Source organism: Sciurus vulgaris (genome assembly GCF_902686455.1).
Source record: "Sciurus vulgaris genome assembly, chromosome: 15".
Lineage (NCBI taxonomy): Eukaryota > Metazoa > Chordata > Mammalia > Rodentia > Sciuridae > Sciurus > Sciurus vulgaris.
Window position 1 is genome coordinate 43099470 of NC_136476.1, and position 12258 is coordinate 43111727.

Genomic DNA, 12258 nt, shown 5'->3' on the forward strand with positions numbered 1-12258 from the left:
ATTTTAAGTCCTTTGGGTATAAACCGAGGAGAGGGATAACTGAGTCAAAAGGTGGGTCCGTTCCAAGTTTTCTTAGGAATCTCCATATTGCTTTCCAGAGTGGCCACACCAATTTGCAACTCCATCAGCAATGTACAAGTGTACCTTTTTCCCCACATCCATGCCAACAACAATTGTTAGTTGTGTTCTTGATAATAACCATTCTAATTGGAGTAAGATGAAAACTTAGGGTGGTTTTAATTTGCTTTTCTCTTATTTGTAGATATGTTGAAAACTTTTTCATATATTTGTTACTTGCCTGTCTATCTTCTGTAAAGTGTCTGTCTAGTTCCTTAGCCCATTTATTGATTGGGTTCTTTGTATTTTTGGTGTAAAGTTTTGTAAGTTCTTTATAATTTTTGTGAATTAGTGCCCTATCTGAAGTGCTTGTGGAAAAGATTTTTTCCCACTCTTTCTTTTCTGTGAAAAGGTTCTCTTTTCACATTATCGATTGTGTTCTTTCTGAGAAAGAGCTTTTTAGTTTAGTTTGCATCCATCCCATTTATTGAGTCTTGCTTTCATTTCTTGCCCTTTAGGAGTCTTGTTAAGGAAGTCTGGTCCTAAGCCAACATGATGAAGATTTGGTCCTACTTCTTCTGCTATTTGGTGCAGGTTCTCTGGTCTAATTCTTAGTTCCTTTATCCATTTTGAGTTGAGTTTTGTTCAGGGTGAGAGATAGGGGTTTAGTTTCATTTTACTGCATATGGATTTCCAGTTTTTCTAGCACCAGTCTATCTTTTTTCCATTGTATGTTTTTGGTGCCTTTGTCTAGTGTGAGATAACTGTACTTATGTGGATTTGTCTCTTTGTCTTCTATTCTGTACCACTGGTCTGCCTGTCTATTTTGGTGCCAATACCATGTTGTATTTGTTACTATTGCTCTGTAGTATAGTTTAAGGTCTGGTATTGTGATACCTCCTGCTTCACTCTTCCTACTCAGCATTGCTTTGGCTATTTGAGGTCTTTTATTCTTTAAGATGAATTTCATGTTTGCTTTCTCAATTCTCAATGTCATTGGAATTTTAATTGGAATTGCATTGAATCTGTATAGTGCCTTTGGTAGTGTGGCCATTTTGAGAATATTAATTCTGCCTATCAAAAACATGGGAGATTTTTCTATCTTCTAAGGTTTTCATTAATTTCTTTCCTTAGTATTCTGTAGTTTTCATTGTAGAGGTCTTTCATCTCTTTTGTTAGATTGATTCCAAAGTATTTTATTTTATTTTTTGAGGCTATTGTGCATGGAGTGGTTTTCCTAGTTTCTCTTTCAGAGGATTCATCACTTATGAATAGAAAAGCATTAGATTTATGAGCATAGATTTTATATCCTGCTACTTTGCTGAATTCATTTATGAGTTCTAGAAGTTTTCTCATGGAGTTTTTTGGATCCTATAAATATAGAATCATATCATCAGCAAATAATGATAGTTTGAGTTCTTCTTTTCCTATTCATATTCCTTTAATTTCTTTGCTCTGTCTAATTGCTCTGGCTACAGTTTCAAGGACGATATTGAATAGAAGTGGTGAAAGAGGGTATTCCTGTCTTTTTCCAGTTTTTAGAGGAAATGCTATCAGTTTCTTTCCATTTAGAATGATATTGGCCATAGGCTTAGCAAAGATAGCCTTTACAATGTTGAGGTATGTTCCTACTATCCCTATTTTTTCTAGTGCTTTGAGTATGAAGTGGTATTGTATTTTATCAAATGCTTTCTCAGCATCTATTGAAATAATCATATGATTCTTAACTTTAAGTCTATTGATGTGACGAATTATGTTTATTGATTTCTAGATGTTGAACCAACCTTGCGTCCCTGAGATAAACCCCACTTGATCATGGTGTACTATCTTTTTAATATGTTTTTGTATGAGATTTGCCAGAATTTTGTTAAGGAATTTTGTGTCTATGTTCATCAGGGATATTGGTCTAAAGTTTTCTTTCCTTGATGGGTCTCTGTCTGGTTTTGGTATCAGAGTGCTCTTAGCCTCGTAGAATAGGTTTGAAAGTGTTCTCTCCTTTTCTATTTCATGGAATACTTTGAGGAGTATTGGAATGGGTTCTTCTTTAAAGGTCTTGTAGAACTCAGCTGAGAATCCATATGGTCCTGGGTTTTTCTTGGTTGGTAGGCTTTTGATGGCTTCTTCTATCTATTTCATTGCTTGAAATTGATCTATTCAAATTGTATATGTGCTCCTAATTCAGTTTGGGAGAATCATATGCCTCTAAAAGATTGTCAGTGTGTTCAATATTTTCTATTTTTTTGGAGCATAGATTTTCAAAGTAATTTCTAATTATGTTATGTATTTCAATGATATCTGTCGTGATCTTTCCTTTTTTCATCATGAATTCTTGTAATTTGAGATTTCTCTCTCCTTCTCTTCATTAGTGTGGCTAGGGGTTTCTCAATTTTGTTTACTTTTTCAAAGAACCAACTTTTTGTGTTGTCAATTTTTTAAATAGTGTCTTTTTTTCAATTTCTTTGACTTCAGCTCTGATTTTAATTATTTTCTGTCTTCTACTGCTTTTGGTGTTGATCTGTTCTTCTTTTTCTAGGACTTTGAGCTGTAATGTTAGGTCATTTAATTGTTGACTTTTTATTTTTTTCATGCATGAGCTCAATGCAATGAATTTTCCTCTTAGTACTGCTCTCAAAGTGTCCCAGAGATTTTCATATGTTGTATGTTTGTTCTCCTTTATCTCTAAGAATATTTTTTTATTTCCTCCCTGATGTCTTCCATTATCCAGGCATCATTCATAGGGTATTATTTAGTCTCCAGGTGTTGGAGTAGTTTCTTTTTTTTATTTTATCATTGATTTCTAATTTAATTCCATTGTGATCTGATAGAATACAAGATAATATCTCTATTTTTTTGTATTTACTAATGGCTGCTTTGTCGCATAGCATATGATTTATTTTAGAGAAGGATCCATGAATTGCTGAAAAGAAATTTTATTCACTTGATGATGGATGAAATACTCTATATATGTATATTAAGTCTAAATCATTGATTGTATCATTTAATTCTGTAGTATTTGTTTAGTATTTTTTTCAATTTTTTTTTCTTTAAAAGGAATGAGTTCTATACTCATTAAAGGGGTTTTGAATGTTTTATATACAGGAAAAAATACTACTGTAGAAACAACTTATCATCATCTTCTTCTTCTTTCTCTTTTTCATCTTCTGTTTCTTCCTCATCCTCTTCATCTTCCTCACCTTCCTCCTCTTCCTTCTTTTTCTTGATTTTTTTAGCCTTGACAACTCCCTTTTTTGCTGTATCAGGAAATTGCTGCCTACCGAGCTCGGTAGGCAGCAATTTCCTTTTCATATTTTTCCTTCAGCTTAGCAGCTTTCTTTTCATAAGACAGCTTATCATCTGCAGCAGTGTGATTCCACATCTCTCCCAGTGTCTTTGCAACATCACCAATGGATAGGCAAGGATGTTCTCCTTTGATTTGGGGGCGAGACTCAGGACAGAACAAGAAGAAGGCTGTCAGGGTCTCTTGGGTTCATTGAGATCCTTGAACTTCTTTTTTGTTTCCCCTTTAAGAGGGATATAGATTTTTGTTTCTCTTTCATAATGGGACTCTTCCCCCTTTGCCATGTCTTCAAATGTTCCTTTCTCTTTGGCAGACTTGGTCTTCCACCTCTCTGAGCACTTCTTAGAAAACTCTGAAAAGTTGACTGAAGCATCTAGGTGCTTCTTCTTGTGCTCCTCCCAGCAAGTTTGCACAAAGAAAATGCGATGACATTTTCTTCTTGGCTTCTTAGGCTCTCCTTTGCCCATGTTTGTCGTTTTTCCTCAGCGAGGCACAGAGTCACCTAGTGCCTGTCAGGCTCTCTCTTGCCCCGCCGCTGTCTCTGTGGAGCTCAATGTACTGCAATGGGTGTGAGAACCTTGTCTTTTTGTTTTATATGGATTTTTGTTCCTGTTCTTTGTAGTTTATAATAAAACATTAGGATAGTTAACCAAAGATGTTTTAATACTGGGTCAAATACCTTTGAAATTCTTCATTTTTATCAAGGAAAGATAGAAATCTTAGTTGGATACAGAAAGCATGAATATAGAAATGTTAATACACTGTTAGCAGAGAATTACACATTGATCAGGAGTTGTAAACACAAAGTAAGAGCAGGTTGGTCTCTGAGGTGCAACGATTAATCTTAGAAAACAATCTGCAATATAAAGGATAATAAAGCAACAATCAAAACATAGATGTTAGTTAGTGGAAGGAACAAAGTGTAGAGGAAAACTTGTAAATAAAGTCAGGAGAGAGGATAATAGCAAATTAACAGGAAATGATAGAAAGAGGTGCAGTCTGATGCAGCTTTGATAAACCCATTACCTAGAGTTTTTAAAGGACTGGGCAAATGTCCTTTCTGTTATTATGAGTTCACTTGTAAGAAGTCTCTGAAAGAATTGGAAATGATTAAAAGGGAGGTGTCCATACCTTTAGTCCTGGACAAGAACAAGATAAACTAAGTCTTAGTAGACTACTTATAGTTCAGGCTATGGAAACCCCACAAATATCTAGAAATTGGCCCCTTCCTCATTTTCCACGGAGTTAAGAGGTATTTGAAGAAGAATCCATGGTACTATTGCACCATAGGCAGGTATATCTATCATTTCATGTCACTGCGTACCTGTAAGTTTTGTACTTCAACCTACAACCAGTGGTAAAATCATTATTTATTTATATAACCCATAACTTAAGATAAAGTCCTGTAGCTCAGCCTGTATAATATGGATAATATTATATATTAAAGGAGAGTATAAAATATAATTTTCTATTTTTACTTAGGAAATAATTTGATTTCAATTTGAAATGCATGATAGAACTATAAACTGTTAGAAGCACTAATGAAAATGTAGATTACAATGTTTCTGATCATAGTTAATGAATTACCAATTGTTTAAGCTGAATATTATTCTCACTATAGATAACACAAAAGATTTTTCTCTTTTAACTGGATGATGGGTATAAATTTCTTACTATATAATTTATTTACCTATTCTTTCCAAGAAATTATTATCTCTAAGTGTCTTACAGTGAAAACTGAATATTGCCATAGAGGGTTATATGCGCAGATTTTCCTCATCAGTTTTTGATTGATTTTTCCATTGCTTACTTCATGTTTTTCTATGATATTTTTCTATCTAAATTAAGATGATAAATATGAAAATATACTGAAAATTATAGAAGACTCGTAAGTATAATGTTATTTTTCTTTACAGTGAAATGTGAGTAGTAATTTTATGTGTAATTTAATTTTAAATACATTTTAAATATGGTAGGCTGGAATTTCACTAGTTTCCAGACTTTGTCCATTCTATTATATATATTATAGATCTTTACTTTTGCATTGCATGAGGCTTTTTATTACTACCAGGGGCTCAAAATATAAAGACTCAGAAAATATAAAAGAAAATTAGCAAGTTTTTATGAATTATGAAATGTCAGATCGTATTGTTGGGGCTCAGAAAAACACCATCCAAAGTATGGCACTTTGCCATGCTCAGGACTTTGAACTAAAGGATATTGGATAACTTCAGAGTTGGCCTCATAAACATAGCCTCTCTCTGACCACCTCTTGCCCTCTGTCTTTTGCCCATCTTTGTCCCTTACAGTGATTGATAGAAACCAAATTCCTTTTTTTTGTTCCCAAGGTGGGTGTTAGAAGTTAGAAATAATGCTTTAACCTTCTGACTTTCTGTGCAGGAAGTAAACATAATGAATTTTTCCAAACTTTATTGACTGATGGTGGATCATGAGACCCATGTTCCAAAAGGGCTTTTGCCCTATATGTTGGAGGAAGGAAAGCTACACTGAGAAGCCAAGAAGAATCTGAACAGACAGGCCTTGCTGATTGCCCCCTCAGACCATTACATTTAGGTCAGGTCCTTCCAAATAATCACATTTCTACATATCCATCCATTATTCATGGACTATAAGAGTGAGATAGTTTCCTTGGGTCTTCTCTTCATTTTTGAAAGCTTTAATGCTCAGTAATATTTTGATGAAATAAATTTTTTATTCTTTTCTCTTATTAATTTTTTTTTTTAGTATCAGCCATGATCGTGTAATGTAGATAAAATGTCTCATACTTTTTAGTCCCTATAGGATATGGTGTAAAAAAGAAGAAAAAAATTCAAAACTTTCTTTCATCCTTAATTATACCCTTTTGGAGTAAAATTTTGTTATTCCTCCCATCAGGATACATAAGGGATATCCATCCCTCATATCTGAGTTTGGTCCTGCTACTTGTTTGACCAATAGGATATCAGCTCATTGGTATTTGTCTTCTTCATTTATCAAGCCCTAAGGCTGCTTGGTGTTGAAGCCTTGGGTAGCCTAGGAGAGGGTGAGAAACCATGGAGAACAGAATAAAGATGAACTATCCTAGTTGGCCCTGACCAGTCAGCTTGACAACTTTCAGAAGTACACGTGAGGCCTTCCTAGATTATCCAGCTCCATCAAAGCTGGTCAAATCAGAAAAACTGCCTCCAAAATTCAAAGAATTATTAGGAGATAATTTTTTGTTAAATGTTTTGAGATGGCTTGTTATGCAACAGAAGTTTATGAACTGCATTCCTTATAAATGATTAGCACTTTGAGAGTGTTAATTATTTGATTAGATTCTGAACAGCTCATAGAAGTAGAAGGGAAGAGTTTGAAAATAGTAAGATGAAATGTTTTCTATGATCTTAAAATGTACTTTGTGAATGGGAGCTTTAATTTATAAACTGCATCATTCAAGAAACCATGTAGACATACAAGTATATAGACAAACGAGCAAGAAGGAATATCAAGAGAACTGTGGAAACAATCCATAGGATTAAATGTTATATTCTATGTATACATATTAGATTGAAAGAATGACCTTTTATATAACATGAAAACTGATCTTTATAAGGAGGAGAGCAGGAATTTTGGAATACATATTTATAATATATTTGTTTCAATTTGAGAAGCATTAATTCAACATAAAAAGTGTGCTAACATGTGGGTAGACTAGTCAAAATACATATTTATTGTGGGTAAAAATGGAACATGGAAAAAAATAATATTGGACAAATTGTCTTTTGGAATGCTTATTTCTTGACTGTAAAGCTCTATTAGTCAGGAAATTTTTTCCCCCTAGGTCTCAGAAATCTAAATTTCTTGCATTGAAAAAGAAAATTTAGCATGTTATACAACTGAAAAGTTTATGGATATATAACTGGATTCAAGAGTGACTAGACTCTAAAAATTCAATATTTCTCATCTCTTTGTAGGAGTGCCAGGCTAGCTCCGGAGCAGGTAAGGACTGTGGAGTCAAGACCCCCCCAGACTCCAGGAGTTGGGTGGAAGCAGGCTTTGGTGAGCAGCCTGAAAACTCATTTACTACAGGAACAGGTATATATTTTATAAGTTTCTTGCCCAATCACAATGTGCCACGGGGGATCAGACCACCAGGCTCCTATGCAGGTTCCCTTGACAACACTAGGTCAACTCGGGGCAGTTGTTTATTTTCCTAGGTAGGAGAAGCGGAATGCTCCTCCCTGCAAGTTTATACACTTGAGACATTAACTGCTGTGAGCCAAGAACTAGGATTTCTCCCAACATTTCTTGACTCATTTTTTTTCTAAAAAACTTCCAGATGTACATAATACTTACATCTAGAGGACTAATGTAAAATGAGTTCCTAACTAACATTTGGAAATCAAATTTTTAGGTGATTGAGTTTGACCCTGTTTTTTCATATGCCTTCTTCTAGAGCAAGTAGAACAGCCCCATTAATCTAGCATGAGCTTTATATAGTGGAGGGGATATTTTCAAAGAACAATCACAGTAGGAAGGATGGACACTCTACATCAAAACACAAATATTGAATATAAGCATTTAAAAATAGGTAGAACTAAATTTAGAGATCGACATAAATATATGAACACATGATAGCAATAAGAAATCCAAACCCTTCACAACCACTTTTCCTCATGAGAAATATTTTTTTCTACGGATTGGTAAATGATAATTTCATCATAAGTATTATTAGAATTGGCACCAAATAAAGAAACTAAGTTCTGTGAACTGAACTTCACTCCAAGAAGCACTCCTATTTGATCTTAGCTGAAATACCTGACACTGATTTTTTACTACCTCAGCTCACACTCATAAATGTGAAAATGTAATTCTAGACCCCAGAGGATGTCAGCCATTAAGAAATAGAAGAGTTAGCAGAATCTAGAGAATTTCCCCAATCACTAGAGGCAATAAATTTCATATTTTCTAAAACTAGGACAATGGGAACAGTCTCCAGTAGGCTAACAGCCATATAAAAATAGTAGGAAAAAAAGAAAGGGAGAGAGCCTCTTGGACATACAAGAAGCATTTTTATTGTTTGGGCAACGGTGAGGAAGTTTCAGCTCCTGGGATTATACCCCAAGTACATACATTCAGATTTGGCCAAGTCACAGGAACATTTTCTGTTTGTGGTAAATTAAGAGTAGGGATATAGATAAGAATGTAAATACTAGAGTGTTTAATTCTTTCCCATATAGTCAAAATCATCAATGTGGAATTTTTTCAAATTATATTCTATATCTTTGTGATTTTTCAGTTTGTTTCAATTGAAAATTTTTAAATGTAAAAATTCCATTTTCTTCAATGGGATAAATTGTATTCCAAACTATCTAAGCGGTAGTCCTTCCCCTCATTTGGCTATTTAAATTTAAATAGATCAAAATTAGTAAATATTTAAAATCAGTTTCTAATTCATACTGTTTATAGGATGCTGAAAAGCTCAATGTAAGGAGTGGCTAATACTTTGAACAGTGAAGACGTAAATTCCCATCACCACAGGGTTCTTTTCTTTCTTTTTTTTTTTTTTTTTTTTTTTTTTTTTTTTTTGACAGAAGTAGGCTAAATAACACAAACTTTCTCACTCTCTGCACATAGAAATACACGATAAATGTCATAAACACTGAACTGTCAGAAGAGCTTTAAAATAGTAAGAATGAGAACTATATAAATGAGCTATTCTGCAGTGGGATGGATGTGGAGATTTCTAATCTGCATCATTTCCAGCTTTGATTTTTAACCCCAAGGAGAACTTCCGAGTTGCAAGCCTTGTCATTTTAAATCCCTTACCAGAATATTGTTGGAATTGAAAAATTGAATTACAGTCAGGGCACTGAGGGTTTAAATTTTGGTATTGAATAAAATTTTAAAATTTACACATATTAGAAAGTACTATTGAAGTTTGTCTTTTCCTGACTGGTCTTTGAGGAAAATGTCTCTTGTGAAAATATGTAATAATGGTTCTTAATTACAAATATATTGAAGATTTTTAATCTTATAATACTTGCATAGTTCATGAATGACAGAATTAAAGGTAGGGATTAATGGTAAGTTTATGACATTCCACGGGACCTTAATAAATACAGAGAGAAAAAACTAATCTGGAAATATAAAAAAGTTTAACTTAGAACACATAATGTAATCACATATATATAATTCCACTTAAGGGGAGCATTCTATAACTATAAAACATAGAGCAAATCATCAATCATTGGTGAGTCATCAGAAATGTTATTACATCAACAAATTCAGATAAACTTATAACTTTACAAAGACCATTATATAGTTAATATTAAATTGGATAATTGCAAAAAGTAGAAAGTCATGCTGTTTTCCTGTTAGCATCAGAACCATGGCAGAATAGTCTATTTTTTCATGCTCATTTAATATTATATGGGAGGTGCTAGTCAGGACAATTGGGCAAGAAAGTGAAAAGGTATTCAAATTTGATAAAAAAGGAAAATCAAAAGATAACATGATATGGTACAGTATTTTGAAAATCCTAAGAAATGCATAAACAATATTAGAACTAATGAATGAGAAAAGTGGCAGGATACAAAATCAGTATCAAACATCAAATTTATTTCAATTATCTAGCAGCAGACAAATAAAATTAGAATAACAATTCTATTTATAAAGCACATTGAAGTAATAAAAAATTAATTATAAATTCAATAAAGAAGTGAAAGATGACTTATACACTAAAATTTAAAAGTATTGTTGAAAGAAAGTAATGAAGACCTAAGTAAACAGAACAACATTTCATCTTCATGGATTCAAGATTCATGCAGTTTTATATACAGATTCAGTACAATCCCTATAAAAACTTGGGTGGGTTTTAGCAAAAATTACCATAGTGATCCTAAAATTTATACAGAGACACATTGGATCAGGAGGAAAAAAAAATAATCTTGAAAGAGAAGGGAAATTTTGCAATTTGTTCTAACATTTAGCATTTTAAAACTTACTACAAGTGGCAGTTATCAATATAGTGTGGTACTGGCATGGGGATCCATGTGTAGTACAATAAAATGTCTAGGGATAAAGTCAGTGTAATAGAGTAGAATGTCTAGGAATTCATGATGAATTAATATTTGATAAGGATGGAAAGACAGTTCAATGGGGAACTTCAAGAAATTGGTATCCACCTGCAAAAGAATGGATTTGAACTCTAACTTTATACCCTACATAAAAAGCAATGCAAATGGATCAGTGAACTTAACTAAAAGAACTTATAAAGGAAAAGAAAATAACTTAGAAGAAAACTCAGGGTACATCTTCCTGTCCTTTTATTTGTCAGAGAAATAAAAATAGTACTTGATGGCAAGTTGATGATAGCAAAGCACAATCAGCAAGAGAAGAAATAGAGAAATCGGACATGATCACTATTAAAAGCATTTTGTGCACAAAAAGCACTGTTAAGAAACTGAAAACAGAGGCTGGGGTTGTGGCTCAGTGGTAGAGTGCTTGCCTAGCATGTGGGAGGCACTGGGTTCGATCCTTAGCACCACATAGAATAAACAAAATAAAGGTATTGTGTTCATCTACAACTAAAGAAAACGAAAACAAAAATAAAGTGAAGAGACATAGAATGAGACATTTATTTTTTCAAGTCATATCACTACTAAGGGGATAGGATCCAGAAATATAGAGAATTATAGCCCAACAATGAAAAGAAAAACCATTTAAAATCGAGTAAAATGTTTTTGAATAGATATTTCTGTGAAGAGATAGGAAAATAACCAGTAAGCACATGAAAAATGACCAACATCATTAATCATTAGGGAAATGCAATCAAAAACATGAGATGACTTCATGTCTAGTAGAGTTAATAAAGGAAAGACAATGACAAATGTTGACAAGGGTGCAGAAAATGGGTAATGCTCACTCATTACTGATAGGCATGCAGAATGGCACTGCTACCTGGACAGCTCCTCGGACTGTTAAACAAAAGAGTTACCATGTGAATTGGCAATCCCACTCCTAGATATACACTCACTGGAAATGGAAACATCTGTCCATATAAAATTTGCATATCACTTTCTAATAGCAATATTCATAATAGTCAAAAAGTGGAAATAACCCAAATGTCCATTAACAGAAATGGACATAATAAACTGGATGGGATAAATCCATAACCACAGTGTATTATTTGACAGTAAAAGTGAATGAAGTAAAGACACATGCTCCAACATGGATTAACCTTGAAAGCATTATCGAAAGTTCAAGAAACTAGAGACAAAAGGCCACATTTCATATAATTGCAATGATATGAAATGTCCACAACAGGAAAAGCTACAGGTATAGGAAGAAGGTTAGTGATTTTAAAGATTGGGGGTTGGAGGAAAAGGAGAAATACTGCTAATGTGGATAGAGCTTCATTGAATAATGAGATATTATTCTTAACTTGGACAATCTGCATATACTGAAAACTACTGAATTGTAAATTAAAAATTTACAATTAAAAATTAATTAAAAATTAAAATTAAAAATTAATTCTATAGTATATGCATTGTATCTCAGTAAAGTTGTTTTTCTTTTTTCCATTTTTTTATTAAAAATCATAAATTTACATAGGGCAATGTTGTTTGATTCATTCTGTTATTTTTTCCCTCCCCCACCCATCCCACCCATCTTTTTCCTCTATACAGTCCATCCTTCCACCATTCTTACCACCCTCCTTATCCCTAACCCTAAACCTAACCCTAGCCCTAACGCTAACCGCTCCTACCCCACATTATATGTCCTCATCCGCTTATCAGCAAGATCATTCATCGTTTAGTTTTTTGAGATTGGCTTATCTCACTTAGGATGATATCCTCCAATTTCATCCATTTGCCTGCAAATGCCATAATTTTATCATTCTTCATGGCGGAGTAATA

General features: G+C 33.5%; 1 pseudogene across 1 annotated transcript; it reads right to left on the reverse strand.

The window, feature by feature from the left end:
* Positions 1–3165: 3165 nt before the first annotated feature.
* On the reverse strand, positions 3166–3822 carry LOC306644958 (high mobility group protein B1-like; annotated as a pseudogene). Its single transcript has one exon. The product of its transcript is annotated as a high mobility group protein B1-like (transcript).
* Positions 3823–12258: the final 8436 nt, after the last annotated feature.